Source organism: Macrobrachium rosenbergii, chromosome 23, assembly GCF_040412425.1.
Source record: "Macrobrachium rosenbergii isolate ZJJX-2024 chromosome 23, ASM4041242v1, whole genome shotgun sequence".
NCBI lineage: Eukaryota > Metazoa > Arthropoda > Malacostraca > Decapoda > Palaemonidae > Macrobrachium > Macrobrachium rosenbergii.
In genome coordinates this window covers 8,110,014-8,125,234 of record NC_089763.1, presented here as the reverse complement: position 1 = coordinate 8,125,234, position 15,221 = coordinate 8,110,014, and positions in this window count along the sequence as shown.

Genomic DNA, 15,221 nt, shown 5'->3' with positions numbered 1-15,221 from the left:
ATCAAAATGAACGCAGAACGACATATAAACATTTTTAATTAAGTTGCATTCCATAGACAAACCCTTTTATGAAATCCTTCCACATCAAAATTATTTTTAGCACATTAATATGACTTCCAAGCGTCCTCTTTTGGATGGGAGATATCCCAGAGTTAATTTATGCATTTAAAAGTTTTCTCCAGTCCGAGAAAATCCCTGCGGTGGATACCGGGATGCAAAAGAATTATTGGTCGAAAATTGTGTGTAGAAGACACTCGGCAAAATTAAGGAAATATGTTTAGAACTGTCTGAAGCAAAACTCGAACTCGGAGATATCGTCCGAGTTCATCAAACAGAATTTGAACCCTCCCCCGCGAAACGTACTCGGAACTTTCCTCGAACCGTCCAGAAATTCGTCCGATCTCTCTCCTCTCTTTTGGCATAAGTAATCTTTGGGTGATTTGCTCATCTGCTCGCTTGCAGAAAGAACAATAGATACTTGAGAGACACGAAGGGATGTATCGTGATTTTATTGATGACAGCATTTGTCCATTTTTTAAGCTGCGTCTTTTTCTAAATGTTCTGCGATTTTTAACTGAAATTTCTATATGAAAAACTATTTAACTGAAGTAAACACTATCCCTGCTGTTAATACGAAAAGTTATTTTCAAAATCCATCGTTTCAATTAATAGATCATTCTCCTCTGTGACGGGGGTTCTCAAATGCACTGGCTAGCTGTTCCCTCTGGTTTCGTATGGAAAGAAAACAAAATCATTCTAATGTTTCAGAGACGCTGAATCAACTGAAGAAAAGAAGTCTGATCTGAAAAGAGAAGTTACATAAATTTGCTTATTTGCTGAACTGTAAAAATCATCTGCGGCACATTGGAAAACCTTACCTACGCCTGATTAATTTCTGAATTTATTTGTTGAACTCTCTCTCTCTCTCTCTCTCTCTCTCTCTCTCTCTCTCTCTCTCTCTCTCTCTCTCTCTCTACCAATAAGAAGGATTTAGAACTTGATGAACCTGAGATGGATAGTTTTATATCCCTGGAGATATTCGCAAAAAATGCTGATTTCTGCATAATTCAATGAATCATCATTTTGACCCAAAGTTATTGCCTATGAGGTAACAAATTGATGTTGTTCTGATGAGAATGGGACAGAGATTCCATTCCGACTTCTAAACTTACAAATATATTCTCTCAAATGTTCATAGACTTAAAAAAATATTTTTGCATATTCAAATTGATAATGTTATTACTGAGAAGTACATAGACGTCTCAGCATAATTTACATACTTCAATATTTTCGAGATTTCTCTCATATGCTCATATTTTTAGAAATTAAATATATCTTTAGCGCTGCAAAACCAAAGGCGGACTGAAAAATGATTAAATAAAAATATAAATGTTAAAATTTTTATGCATGTCGGGAGAATTCTAAAATTTTTATATAGTCAGTGAGTGGACATTAATTATTCATAATTCTATAATAGTGTAGCCCTAGCATCTTACTAAAATCAGCTTCAACTGCTCTCTCTCTCTCTCTCTCTCTCTCTCTCTCTCTCTCTCTCTCTCTCTCTCTCTCTCACTGCAAGCTGAATTTGTTTTGTAATATCTTCCACAAAGCTCCCCTTCGAAAATGAGAAGCTTTCCCCTTTCTGTTCAAATGATAATTTCCTTGTTTATTGGAGATCAGATGATAAATTGTTTGTTGATTTAAGATTAAATAAAAACATTCACAAAAAATGTTCAAGATTAAAAATTTTCTTGGTTTCATAGAGGAAAGTTGTGATTAATTTCTGATTTCTTTAATCCTGACTCATGTTAATCAGTGACCTCTTCATTTAATGGGATAAAAGCCAACCACGAGTCATTACTGAGTCAAGGATGAATCCGTTTCCTTTTTTATCTTAACATCGTTTGTTAATTTTCAAAACGATTTATATATATATATAGGTGTTATACCCATTGAAATACATGCAGACACACACACACACACACACACACATATATATATATACATATATATATATATATATATATATATATATATATATATATATATATATATATATATATATATATATATGTGTGTGTGTGTGTGTTATGTGTTATTTAACATACTCAGGATGAGGCTGTCATGACTGACAATGCCAAAAACAATAAAATCTTAACATTAATTTATTTTTTTTTGGACATGTCTTGATAAAACTATAAGTATAAAAACCGTGACATCCAAACACAAGAAATTAAAGATTAACTTGTGATTTGCCGGCAAAAAAACAACAGCTGGAGAAAAAAAAAAACATACGTCCTCCAGCAGGTCACCTTAACAACAACGGACAAGAACCCACCAACCAGAATCACGTTGCCGACCTGACCACAAAGATGAGAAGGATAAAAGTCTCCATTACCTGTCGACCAACGTCGACTCCAAAAACTGCCTGTCATCTTCAGATATATTTATTAGAGCTGATGAAAGAAAACGACCCATCGAAAACATCAAAAAAAAAACCATCAATCCAGCCAAGTGGGCGGGAAATCGTTTTTAAAACCATTTAACGTGACACCTCCCCACCTAAAAGAAAAAGAAAAAATTATATTCTCCCCCTCCAAATGTACCCCGCCAGCCAAATCAGAGCCATCCTGTCACGGTCGCCATTTAACCAGACACATATTTAATATACTCAGGATGGGGCCACAATGTCCAGATCTTAAAACAAAGGAGGAGAAAACAACAAAACAATAAAATGAGCTTAATATTAATTTAGAGTGTATTTACAAGTGAGTAGGTTGTAAAAAGATAAAACCATAAGTATGTGTCTAAAAAAAAAAATAAGTTAAATAAACGATTAACTCATAAACAAAAAGTAGCTTAAAATTTAAAAAAAAAGGCAAAAAAAAACAACAAGAAAAAAAAAACAAACATTCGGGGTATATTCAGGGACAAGAACCCATATATATGGAGACATATATGTATCAAAGATAGCTCGTGGTATATATATATAGGTTGTACTATATATATATATCAATAATATACCAACGTCGATCAAAACTGCCTGTGTGTGTAGCTGAAAACATCAAAACAAAAACTTGTATGTATGTATGTATGTATGTATATATATATATTTTGATAAATATTCTGCTGTTCCACCTCTCTGCATTATTTTAGTAGGAATATAATCCAAACCAAAAGAAGGACAAAGCCAGGGAGAAGCTTTCTCTGTGGATAGAGAGAGGGCAGGAGCTAGTTGTGTGTTCAAAATTAACCGTTTCTAACAGCTTATAAGTTAGTATTAGACACCTTGTCAAGTCCCCACTCAACGGGTTTTCTATGAAGAACCTCCCGTTTTCTACGGTGCCTTCACAGGTGACCCTAGGTCCCAGTACTCAGCCTTTATTATCATTATGTAATTGTACATTTATTATCTATTCATTTTTGCCCTTATGCACAGTGTATGTGCCAGAGTATTTTTGTGTTTAATGTGCTATTGCTAATTATCACGTTATCTGTATGTACCTGTCCTGTTTTATGTAGAGAATAGTTTTGACCTTGGGTCACTTGTATATTTTTTGTATTGACGTCTGCGTATATGCCGACGTCCGCACACCGCTTCCTAAATAAACTAACCCCACCTTTATAATAATAAAGTTTTGTATCGCTTCCTAAATAAACTATTACGGGCTGCTCTAGGAGCAAGAGCCCGTGCTGGCACAAGGCCAGCTAAATCTAAAACAACATAAATAAACTAGCAGTTCTTGTCTACCTGCTCTTTCTTTCGCACACTCGCAACCTATCCAACAGGGAGGTTTTCACCAGGTCAACTCTAGTGAGGGTGTTCTTAGGCATTGCTTTTCTTTGTACTATGTATCGGCGATGTCGTTGTCATTTTTCAGACTGCCGGATGCTATGGAAGGACTGCTGTTTACGAAAACACAGTGGCCCAATCTGACCCAAGAAAGTCAGGGAGAGAGAACACAGCAATCCTACAGGGCACACGCACGCGTCCGTGCTCCTGATAATTCTGTCCTTTGTCCCTTTTCGTCATTATTTACTAAGTAAATAGACGTTATGCGTTGTTCCAAATCCCGGGTGTCTGTTGCAGTGCGCAAGCAGCCTAGATGAAGGTAAGTCTGGAATTGACAAGTATTCGCCGGCCTGCTGGTATTTCTTCCACTGTATTTCCGTTTTCATTTTCCCCCTTCCTCAGCCACTGACTAGAGATCTTAGTGGAACCATATTTCCTGTATGAAGTCGAGTATATGAAGTGTAACCATTATTGCCTAGTGAGATTGCATTAGATATTCCCCTTGCAGTAAATAGGATTTAGGGAGAGGTCAGTTATAAGTAATACTCGGGCAAGACTTGGAACCTGATCACACCATTGTTTGGAAGAGGAATAGCCTTTAATATACTAGAATTGCTTACGACAGAGCTACAAGAACAATCATCTGTTGCATTATAACTGAAGTAGGAAAAATATTACTGTGTCCAAAGTTGACTAATTGGCTTTGTAAATTCCCTCACTGTAACAATGCAATCTTTCTTTTGTTGGGACTATGTGGGTGATAAATTGTCTGTCTTTTGGGGTAACTTTTAGCTTTAATTGACAGGATTACATGGGTCTTAGGTAGAGCAGGGCTACATAAATTACAGTAATTAACTCATGAGCCGAAGGACCCACATAACAGTGGTAACCTTAGCCACGTTCTGTAATTAATTCACAGAGATAAAGAATCTGGAATCAAATTAACTACAAATGAATTTCAAAGAGAAAAGTCAGATCATATTAAGTTCTTGCTAATTCTTCCAAACAAGGAGACAGGCCAAGGTCTGATAGCAGTAAGAATACCATTTTTATAATTAAGAAATAAGCATAGGTAGGGGGTGTGCATGGCTGAGATCAGCTATAATTTACAATTTACAAAATCTTAAAGAAACACTTGCCGCATTCAGATACCGAGTTCTGCATTTCACGCAAGGTTGTGTAAATAAGTTACCGAGTAAGGATTTAATATTTTGCTATTTCCCCAGCCAAGGGTTGATGCTTGATATTGATCTTTGAATGAGTTAGCTATTGCATGACGGTGCTGGGAGAACTTGTACCTAGCGCTTTTCTCGTAGGATAGGGCAGAAAAAATTTACGAAGTCCATAGAATTTCCAAACCAGCAACCGTTCGTCATTACAGAGAAGCCACGGACTGAGCTTGACGAAGTTAATAAGTTTCCATATTGCAGAATCGTATCGCGTTTCCTTGCCATTAATATCACAAAGCAACGATAACTGGGTAAATTTCATAATTTGCATTTTCAATTAATGTAAATTTGGGCCCGTCAGGACATCAAAGATCCATTCCTTTTGTGTTTCGAATGGCCCCTCAGTCAGCATGGCTGATTCCTGGAGTGTTTAAGCCAGAGCGAAAAAAAAGCGTAACTCCTAGTAAATTCGTTTTCCATCTCCATAGCATAAAATCACTTGCGTTGTTGGTGTATTTAGTTAAAACCTGTATACCTACATTTGCTTCATTCATTTTATGAGAGGAATTCGAGTGCTTTGTGCTTTATCATTGTAAATAAACACCGCGGCTTTGGAGGTCGTGTATTCCTCTGCTAGTCTGCTTACAGCCGTTCGTTTTGAATTTCGCCGTGTTATAACGGGACTCGTCCGACATTTTGGGAACGGGTTGACTGCTCTTCAGTCCACCATCTCAAAACCCTTGTTGTTTGTGTGATATTGTTTACCTGTGTGACGTCACGAGTCCAGTAGCGTCCTCTGCCTCATATGCTACTTCGGTGACTACTTTGCCTTGCGTAGCAATCATACTCACAAACTCTTAGAAAGAAAATAGATTTTGATAGATAGGGAAATAGGTATATGATTCCATACAATAGATAAAAGCAAGAAATAATTTAGTCAAGGAATTACTGTTTGGGAAACATAACAAGAAAAGTTCCCATATAAATACACTGACATAGGGAATTATATAAAAAGAAAAGAACTTATCATTTTAATCACACTTATCAGTGTAAGACGTATGACTCAAGGGCGACAGGGAAAGTTAAGGTTGCTAAGACAATCCCTTAAAATAGCCCAAGAAGACGTATCTCCAAATAAGAAACCTGCCAGTGTGCAGTTACAATAATTTTACTGATTTTCTCAGGCAGCACGAACTTTGCTGGCTGAATATCTCTCTCTCTCTCTCTCTCTCTCTCTCTCTCTCTCTCTCTCTCTCATCCATTCAAGTAAGCATTTAGCATAAATCCGAAGTGTACATGCACCGCCTTCCTTGAAAGAACGGGCCGACACTGGAATCGTTAATTAAAATAAAACAAATAAACAGAAACACCTCTGTCCCACAAATAGATGAGGACAAGTTAAGATTAATTACAGTTAGAAGCTGTTGGTCATGAGTGAGGACTTTTATCCAGCCCTCAGCGTAAAACATAGCCTTCCTCCCTCTGCATGAAAAGGAAGTAGCACAGCGGGTACTAGGAACTAGTCACTCACGAGGGCCCCAAAAAGCAACCACAATTTATTTTCCCTTTCCACAGTGCTGATAATTTGAAGCACTGTCATAAACCGAATAGCTTGCCTATCTCTTTCTTTTACCTTCCCTTTCGCTCGTACTTATTAGTTACACTCTGCTTGGTTAGAGTGCATTTTCTCCTTAAATACCAACTAGTTGGGCTCAAGTCAAGTGTTGTTCCTAGGAACGCACTGGCACCATAGTGCCACCAAAGAAAAAAAAACAGGAAAAAAGGGCACTGAAGAAATAGTCCTTTTGTGACTACATAAGTTGCATTGGTACACAGAGATACTGAGTGCCACCAATGTGACCTTTACACGGCACACTTAACCACAGTGCCACCTTATTGAAGAGGTGCCACACCATTTCCTAGCTGCCCAAGTACGTCCAGTCAACCCGGATAGACACCCTTACCCACCAGAACCATGGTGACAGATAATCACAGAGCCTTCATGGAGCTGGGGATGGCAGCAGGTCTCATGGGATTGGACCTCGCCAAGTGGGTTAAGGAACAGCTGGATGACTTGGCCAAGCAAGAGAAGGAAGAAAGACTGGAATGGAGGAAATATGAAGCCGAACAGAGGACATATGAAGAAGAACGGAGGAGGGTGTATGAAGAAGAACAGAGGAAGCTGGAAGATAAAAGAGAAGAATTGAGAAGACAGCATGATCTAGCTCTCAAAGAAAAGGGGCTTGAGCTGGAAAAGGCTAGGAGGAAAAATGCCAAAGCTATGGCTATACAACAAGCCTCCAACCCCACACCTGCTGCACCAAATGCTCTGATCTCGAGTATTAATTCCCTCATCCCCAAGTGGAGTGAGGACGAGCCAGGAGGATGGTTGGAGGAAATAGAGGCACTCTTTGACAACTATAGCACCACCAAGACAGAGAGGGCCTTAGTGCTAGCCAAGCACATGGAGGGAAAAGCTAAGGCAGCCCTTCACTCACTGGAGAAGAGTCAGAGAGGTGACATGGTCGAAGTGCGTAGAGCCATCACAAAGGCCTACAAAATAATCCCGGAGAAATGGAGACAGGGGTTCTGGGGTCTTGCCAAGGAAGTTGGCTGGTTGTGGACTAAATGGGCCTGTCACAAGACCCAGCCTGGTACCCGCTGGTTTGGCCCCTTCTTGTGCGCTACATTCAAGGATCTTTTCAATTGGACCATCCTGGAGGATCTTTACCAATGCATGCCTGGGCCCCTTGCTGTATATCTCAATGATAAGCAGCCCACCACTCTTATGGAAGCCTGCCGTATGGCCGATTCATGGGAAACCTTCAACCAGTCCCACAGCACATCTCAGCGGTGCACAGTGCCACCCAGGTACCTCTCAGGCTCGACTCGCCCGAAGAATGGATTGCTTAGCAAGCCTACGTGCACCCACTGTAAGGGGTTGGGGCACACCGAAGCTGAGTGCCGCTACAAGCTAGGCACTAGTAGGCAGCCTCCCACTAATAACCAGAACTCCTCTCCCTCTCCATCATCTCAACCCTCTCCACCAACAGTCACCGCAGGTCACCGAGCCCCTACAAAGGGCCTGTGCTGATCTTGTGGTGCTGCCGGCCACAACAGTGCTGGACATCCGGCCTGTCCAGCACCATGTCCCCGCCACCAAGTTTGTCAACCTCATTAGCACCTCATTCTCCACGGCCGTGCCGCAGAAGATACTTTACCCCGAGAGACTGGAGACCCAGTTCATCTTAGTGGCCCCCCTTAAGGGCTCTAGCCTGTCTGTGGCCCTTCCGGTCACTGTCGACACCGCAGTAGATGTGAGCCTGATTTCCAGTGCCCAAGTGCCAGCCAGTGCCACGGTTGATGAGCACACCCAGTGGGAGATGAAGTGGATAGAGGGCCACACCACAACCATTCCCACAGTCAAGCTCCAGGTCATGACACCTTGGGACACGCTACCCCACCTTGGTGTAGTGGGTGGAATTTGGCCCGGAGTGGATTTCCTGTTGGGTCGGGACCTTCTCTGGGAAGGCCCTCCCCCAACACCACTTCACAGCCACACTACCTCCTCCATGGAGGCCCAGACTGTAGGAGTACCCCAAGAAGAAAAACCACCTTCCGCCCCCCAAAGTGGTCAGCAGAAGGGGCACACACCAAACAGTTCTTGGCCTAGTCCTATCCATCCACGAAAGGATGGTCAACAAAGTGGTCCTCCCTCTCCCCGAATAGACATTCAGGAGGAGCAGTACTGCTGTAGGACGTGCAAGCGGACAGGCCACTCCACTAATTGGGAGGGGTGCCCAAATAAGCAATGAAGAGTGGACACTCCCGAGCAAGACTCTCAGAGAGGCTCTGATCTCCAGCTGGGGCAGGAATCTCTGTCTCACCCCAATTGAAGCCATCCGTGAGGTATTGCACCTCCGGACCCCTTGTCAGGCAAGCCTGACCCTCAATTGCTGCCAGTGCCACACTTTGTCCGGCTCGGACGTTGAGCCACCACTCAAAGAGGACCCTGTGCCAGATCCAGTTCATGAGGCGAATCCTCCTCCGGGAGATCCTCACAACCTGTGAGGCTCCGGCACCTGACACTTCTTTGTCACCAAATCCGTCCCCAGAGGATGAACCCCTGGTGGATCAAGCTGCTACACCTTCTCTGGGAGACCAGGAACTGGCCTCCCTGGACGCAGAGGTAGAGATCGCTCTTGCCCTGGTTGTCGCAGCAGCCTGAGTGGGGAGCCCTCCTGTAGCTTCTGAAGTTACCCCTGACTTCATGCCCACTAGCCCTTCTGGCCTTTCCCCAGAGTCAGTGCCCTCATTACCTCCTAGGTCTGACATAGATAGGCCTTGGAGGAACCCGAAGAAGAAGGGACGGAAGAGAGCCCAGTAGTTGCAGAGCCATGAGCTCATCCTGGCACTAGTGCCCTTTCGGCACAGTGCCTTTCCATCTTAGAGTGATCCTGGCTCCTTTTCCAGAGGAGGTAGCCAGCGTGATCTCTATCGTACTATAGCATAAACCAGCTTGAGTACATTGTAGCAGTAACCTTGTCACTTACACCTTCCATCAAGCCACAGTAACCACGTAAGTACACTGTAATTGAAAACCAGCCATTCTGAACTATTGTGAGGGGAGCCACTAAGCTCATGACACACATGGCCTAATACCTCAGTGAGGCAAGCATTTATCATATGAGGCAAACCTCATGTACAGAACAGCAATTACAAATGGTAGTGCAAAACATTGTAACTTAGCTAGTTCATTGTCCTTTACGTTGGTGCTATGGCCGTGTTCTGATAAGTTAGGTTATAGGAGATACCACAGAATGTACCATTTGGCTAGGTCTAAACCTCACGATCATAAGAGGTAGCATGTAATAACTGTAAGCACCTTTAAGTACAGTTAGGAGTCTGTAGAAGTAAGTGATTAAAGCTCATATCCTTTCTAGAGTTAGGTAGATCCGTAGCTAGTTAGATTGCACAGGACAAATCTGCTCGGGGGAAAGAGTAAAGTAATCGAGGCGAATAGCTTGCTTAGTACAGACCGTCATACCCGAAAGGGAGTGAAGGCCTTCTTAAGGGGGGGAGGGGAGCTTTTATAAATATTCTGCTGTTCAACCTCTCTGCATTATTTTAGTAGGAATATAATCCAAACCAAAAGAAGGACAAAGCCAGGGAGAAGCTTTCTCTGTGGAAAGAGAGAGGGCAGGAGCTAGTTGTTTGTTCAAAATTAACCGTTTCTAACAGCTTATAAGTTAGTATTAGAGACCTATCCAACAGGGAGGTTTTCTCCAGGTCACCTCTAGTGAGGGTGTTCTTAAGCATTCCTTTTCTCTGTACTATGTATCGGTGATGTTTTTGGCCTTTTTTCAGACTTTCAGAGGATATGGAAGATAGATGTCATGAGTTGTTCCAAATCTCGGGTGTCTGTTGCAGTGTGCAAGCAGCCTACATGAAGGTAAGTCTGGAATTGACAAGTATTTGCCAACCTGCTGGAATTTCTTCCACTGTACTTCCATTTTCATTTCCCCCCCTTCCTCAGCCACTGACTAAAGATCCTAGTGGAACCCTATTTGCTGTATGAAGTCAAGTATATGAAGTATAACCATTGTTGCCTTGTGAGATAGCATTAGATATTCCCCTTGCAGTAAGTAGGATTTAGGGAGAGGTCAGTTATAAGTAATACTCAGGCAAGTAATCTACTTGAGTTCCTCTTTCCCGTACTGATATCATTTATGTAAATACACTCCTTTAAATTTGCCCACGTGTTTTACATAGTATTTCCCTCAGTAACAAGAGCCCTATGCTCATATGAAATTCTCCTTTGTTTTCCTCTTTTTTTACGTTTTCCCGTACCCACGAAGTCAGAATCACAAGGCTAAATTACCTTAAATTGTTGCTACCTGTCTCACAGAGCATATTTCAAACTAAAACCATGGAAAACGTAAAAATGGCGACCTGGCCATAGATCTCGTTTTGCAGTTGCAGTTCCCTAGTGTTGCTTTATTGCATTTGCAACTTGCCAGATCAGCTATTAGCAAAGCTAAGCTGGATACGAGACAATTACGAACCTTTTGTGTAAAACCAGCACACAGATCCAGAAAATTCCACGTAAGTAATGTGTTAATCTTAGCAAAACCTTTTTACAATCGTGACTGTTCTAGGAATTAGAAATAGGGACGCATGTAATCACTGAGAGAAAAGAACCGCCGTATTAGATTCGTTAATGCATGCCTTTCAGGATAGGTAGTTAGGAAATAACCAGTGCTAACCATCCTTGCTTCGAGGAATAGTCATAAGAAATTCCTCTGTGTTAAAATCTTTGCCATATCTTTTGCTTCGAGGAATAGTGCGAAAATTCTGTGTTAAAATCTTTGCCATATCCTTGCTTCGAGGAATAGTGCGAAATAAATTCCTCTGTGATAAATTTTACTTTACATTTCGAATCAGCGAACTGTTATTTAGGCGCGAATAAATTCCCACGTGGGACACGAAAGTCAGCTTGCATTGCTGAAATTCTCTCAGTGTAGTTAGAATTCGAGTTAGGTGTTAGGAAAGCGAAATTTAAACTCCGCTTATAGGGAAAATTACTAGGCCGTTGTACTGTTATCCTCTCAGACGACTGGGAAATTCTCCGGAATCCCAGACGGTATATAAACATACGGGTTCATTCACCCAGAATCTAAAAATACCTCCGGTGTTGGCCAAACGACCTGCACCCCCACCCCGCCCATGCCCGCGTGTGTAGCATTTTTTTTTCTCCCCCATTCATTTCCCAGCAAACATTTTTCTTTGGGTTTCCCGTTAGTAATTTCTAAGTCCTAAGGGACGAATCGTAATTCCAAGTCCTAAGTGACTCCTAAAATTCTACGTCGCACGTGGCGAGAATTTCTCCAAATTCCAGTCCTCAGAGACTCCTAAAATTCTACGTCGTACGTGGCGAGAATTTCTCCAAATTCCAGTCCTTAGAGACTCCTAAAATTCTACGTCGCACGTGGCGAGAATTTCTCCAAATTCCAGTCCTCAGAGACTCCTAAAATTCTATGTCGCACGTGGCGAGAATTCCTCCAAACCCCAGTCCTCAGAGACTCATACAAAAATTCGTGTCGCACGTGGCTTAGAATTTCTCATTCCTGCGGGAACCCAAAATTAAGTCCTTTTGAGACATTATATAGTGTAGTTCACACACATCTAAGCCCTTGAGGACTGATCATTCTAGTTCGTTAGAACAACTCCTTAACTTCACGCTACAGCCGGCCAAGTCCGAGCGTGACAAAATCCAACCACGTCTTCGAGACACATATTAAAATTCGTTCGCCAAGAACAACCACGTCATTCCAAGACACATCCAATTTTAACAAAAGGTCTCCTCAGACTTACTAATCAACTGTCTTATTCGGACAGATCCATTCTCCTGCAGTCTGAACAATTGAGTGTTCCAGATTCCTGCAATTGAGTCTTTTCAGACAACCTGAGTCTTCTCAGACATATCATATACCCATTATTTCAAGATGGCTAATACCAGAGCCCAACAAAACGAGGATTTCAAATTCTACATGTCCGCTGGGAAGGACATGGGACTATCGGGGCAAGATCTGAGAGCATGGGTTCAAGAGCGAGTGGACGATGCCAAGGCGGAGAGAGCAAGAGAACGTGAGGAGAGAGAGAGAGAACGTGAGGAGAGAGAGAGGGCAAGAATTGCCCAAGAGCAGGAGAAGGAAAAAGAACGTGCAGAGAGGGAGAGAGAACGAATCGCTCAAGAACAACGGGAGGAAAAAGAACGTGCAGAGAGGGAGAGAGAACGTGAAGAAAGAGAGAGAGACAGAATTGCCCAAGAGCAGGAGAAGGATAAAGAACGTGAGGAGAGAGAGAGGGCAAGAATTGCCCAAGAGCAGGAGAAGGATAAAGAACGTGCAGAGAGAGAGAGGGAACGAATTGACCAAGAACAACGAGAGGAGAGGGACAGAATTGCCCAAGAACAACGAGAGGAGAGAGACAGAATCGCCTAAGAGAAAAGGGAGGAACGAGAATGGGAAGATCGAGAGCGACAGCGCGCCCACGAGCTCCAGATGCTAGAACGACAGCCCGCCACCCCCGCCCCCTGCCCGCGGGGATGAGTGCCCCTCAGCCAAGCTCACTCGTTCATGCCAAAATGGACCGAGTCCGAACCCAGTATGGCTTGAAAGGGCCGAACGAGTCCTGGAGTGCTGCGATCTCTCCCCGCGGAACTCTCCCTTGTTCTCACTAAATTCCTGGCGGAAAGGCCCTCGTTGCCCTACACGCCCTTCCGCCGACGATCGGGGAAACTGGAAGCCGTACGCCAAGCAGTTCTGGCGCACGAGATTACCCGAGCGGTGGAGAGACGTTGGAAGAGCAGCCCAGAGAAGCAGGCCAGACTTGGTCCGATTGGGCGTACCATTCGAGCGGCGTTGACAAAATGGCTCGATTCGAAGGAGCCACTAACACCGCCGAGGTACTCGAGCGGTTTAAAGTCGAGCATTTCCTGCGCTACGCCCCTCCTGCCCTCGCCACTCATATAGTGGAAAAGCCCCACCAACACTCACCGAGTGTTGCCGAATAGCAGACATGTGGGAAACTCACCACCCTCAAGAAGGATCCATGAGGCGGAAAATCAATCCCCGCCCCTCCTCGGAGGAACAAATTCCCCTAAGGCTGGAAACTCAGGCAAGCCCCTAACTTGCCATTATGAAGAAGAAAACGGGGCATTCCTCCGAACAGTGCCGGAACAAGAAACCGGCTCCTCTCTCCCGGAAAACCGACAAATAACTCGCCACGCCCTCCACAGGGCAGCGGAAAGACTTTAGCCAGACCTTTTGCACGGCGTGCAAGGTTTATGGCCATTCTCCCGCATGGGCAAAATGCCCACGCAATAATAAAGTAAATACTCCCACCGTCGCCTTGGCCGTCACAGATCCCCAGTCATTAGGCCCTCCTGCCGAAGGGCCTGTATACGTGGCCCCTCCACGAGGTAGCGAGCCCGCGGCCGAGTCACTGCTTTCGAGGACTCGGGCGCACAAATCTCCCTCATCCGAAGGGACAGAGTTCCCTACGGAGCTATCGTCAATAGACGAAAACTCGTCACGATCGAGGGAATAAATCAATTTAAAATGATACTCCCTACGGTCCAATTGAGAGTCACAAGACCTCACCAATCCAAAATTTGCAATCTTGCAGTAGCAAGCCATCTCCCGGAGGCTATGACGTCATCCTGGGACAGGACTTTCAGTCCCCACCGAAATCACGACAATCTAGGGGTCCACATCCCCCGAATCATTCCGCTGGGCGCGAGTAATCCTCCCCGCTTCTTCCTCAGTCAAGACTGGCGCCCCTGGGTACCAGAAGGACGTGCAGTCCCCACCAGTGCCACCTGAGTACGATGTACAGTGGGCCCCTCGATCGGTTCCCGATCCAATTCCAGTGCCCGGCCCTGCCTCAGTGCCAGTGCCAGGGCCCCAATCAAATCTCCCTTCAGGAGATGCCAAATTCCTGCCGGTGCCACTTGCATGCCCCGGCAGGGCCAAGCTTCGTCCGTCCTGACCGACGAGCCCAAGAAACCTCTGATAGCGCCTGACTCTGCCCTAGTGCCAGCGCCAGAGCGCCACGCCGATCTCCATTCACGGGATCCAACTCAGGACCCCTTCTCTTCCCCGGCCTGGCATCACTACCAGCGCCGGTCAGAAGACGGTTCCTCCCGACCACCGCGGAAGCTCACCTGCAGGTGCGGCCTCGCAACCCCGTGCCTGAGCTGGTCATCGTTACCTGCGAGCCGCTCACGCCAACCCCCCGCCTCCTCTCTGCCTCAGCCCATCGCCGACGCAATTGCAAGTCAGGATTCTGCCATATCTCACTTGGCCGATGAACTACAAGAGCCGCGACGGATCATGGTAGAACCCGCATGGAACACTCCTGCGTCAGCTGTCGCATCAGCAGGCCCAGGTGGTACTCCGTGCCGACCCCTCCGGTCGCGGCCCTCCGCTTCCCCGGCCGAGGACGACTGTCCCATTAAGAAAGACTCGAGGCGAAATTACCACGGGCGTGGAAATTTCTAGGTAATTTACAAAGAGCTCTAGAGCTCCCATGGCACCTGTGCCACCATTTCATCTTTCGAAGGTCTTGGCACCCCTAATCCAGAAGGGGATGTCAGGCCCTCCTCTATCTTCCTCCGTTCCTCAGGAACTTCTATCTCTTATCACCTTCTATTAATCTTCCTTAAATTATCACCACAAGAGGCAATTAAATACGGG